Here is a 2,162-nt window from a genome sequence, read left to right as displayed (position 1 = left end):
TAAGCACTAAATAAACATATGTTAGATGAATGAATTTAGTTTTTTTGTTACATTTGCTGGTAATTACAATAGTTATTATTTGTTGAGCAGTTTTTCCATATACTGTAATAGATGCTTTGCATTATTTATCTCATTTAGTTTTCAAAGTTGTCTTTTAAGAATCACTATCCTCATTTTTACAGATAAAGAAATGGAGAAGTTCAGTAATGTACCTAAAATTAAATGGCAGAGCTCGGATCAACACCAAGTCTGCCAGTTCCCAAGTCTTTGCTCTTTTTCCCCATACAACACATCATGGAGATCCTCCATAATGTTCTAGGTGAAAAAAAGGGCCTGGGACCCTGACTTTGTCAGGTCGTGGCCCTAGAATTAATACCCAGTGGCTTAAATCACTGTCTAAGGGCGGGAGGCTGCCAGTCTCAGGTTATTTCAGGCAGATATTCAGATAGTAAGCAATGTCCCAAGTTAAGCAGGTACCATTTCCATGGTTTAGGGTTATTGTCACTGTCAGAGAAGAAACCTACTCAGAAGCGAGGGGCATAGGAAATAGAATTCAGTCTTTCAGGAGACAGGACCCAGAGATAGCAAGGCTTCAGTTACTCAGCCAAGTGGACTGGGACTTGCTATAAGGCTGCATTCCAGCAAATGGAGGAACTGAGGCTGAAGCCCAGTGATACAAACTTAGCCAACGTGATGGGCTTAGGACTAATATGTGGCCACCCAGGGCTTGCCAGATACCAGGTCTGTGACAGCAAGGCTAATTCTAAATCCCATTTATGATATATTGAATCTTCTAGTGTATGATCTACCCTAGACCCAGGAATTGAGCAATGATAAACCAAAAACGAAACCCGTTGCCGTCGAGTTGATTTCAACTCATAGCGACCCTATAGAACAGAATAGAACTGCCCCATAGAGTTTCCAGGGAGTGCCTGATGGATTTGAACTGCTGACCTTTTGGTTAGCAGCTGTAGCACTTAATCACTACACCACTGGGATTTCCTGAGAAATGATCCAAAAAAAAACCAAACCCAGTGCCGTCAAGTTGATTCCAACTCATAGCGACCTTATAGGACAGAGTAGAACTGCCTCATAGAGTTTCCAAGGAGCACCTGGTGGATTCAGACTGCGACCCTTTGGTTAGCAGCCGTAGTACTTAACCACTAGACCACCAGGGTTTCCTGACCAATGATATGTGGGGGTAAATGATGGACCTCTTGGTACAGTCTATCTCCCTGATGAATGGCACCAAGTCAAGAGAAAAAATGTGCTAAGCAGCCTCCTAGATAAGAAATTGATGTCAAACAGTTGCTAAAACAGTGTTTAGGAAGAAAAGCTGCTGTCTTTGTCCTAATTTAATCCTTCCTGAATTAAACAAACAAAAACAAAAAAACCAATGACATCCTGGCCTTAAAAAAAGAAAGTGTCCTTAATTATAGTCTGTATTGACACACTCTCTTTCTTGCTAAAAACTATATACTAAAAAACAAAAACAAACAAATTGATAATTCCTTTCTTGCACTAAAAAAATTACCCCTTACTAAGTGGTCTTCTTTTTCTTAGGAGGTGCATAAAAAGACTCCAGATATCATCCTTTGATTAAGTTTTATGTTATATATTTTCTTTTGATGGCTTATTTTCAAAAGCCCTAAACATAGCTAGGGCCTTGCTTTATTTCATTATCAGGCCGTTCTTAACTGGTTCCAAGTCTCTGCAGTCCTCCTCTCCCCTCAGCAAAGACTACTTGATCCGTAACCAGGAGCTCAGCTTGCCCTACTGTTCAATACAGGCCTTGAACAGAAGAGAATTAGGAGCTGTAGTCCAATACTCTGAAGTTCCTGGATGGTGCAAACGGTTAAGCAGGCTTTGAGCCCACCCAAAAGCACCTGGAAGAAAGGCCTGGTGACCTGCTTCCGAAAGGTCATGCCCACAAAAACCATATAGAGTGCAGTTCTACTCTGAAACACATGGGGTGGCCCTGAGTCAGAATCGACGTGACAGAAACTGGTTTTACTGGTTTAGCCCAATACTACAGAGTTTAGCATCAAGTCACCTTTGTTGCTAGTCCAGTTCTGACTCTTTGCTGAAGTTCCATTTACAAATCTCTGTCTTATTCTCCAAGATCTTCTTGTCCACTCATTTGTGCTTCAGTTTGGTTAACT

Source organism: Loxodonta africana, chromosome 15 (genome assembly GCF_030014295.1).
Source record: "Loxodonta africana isolate mLoxAfr1 chromosome 15, mLoxAfr1.hap2, whole genome shotgun sequence".
Lineage (NCBI taxonomy): Eukaryota > Metazoa > Chordata > Mammalia > Proboscidea > Elephantidae > Loxodonta > Loxodonta africana.
Note: the sequence above shows the minus strand (reverse complement) of the source record.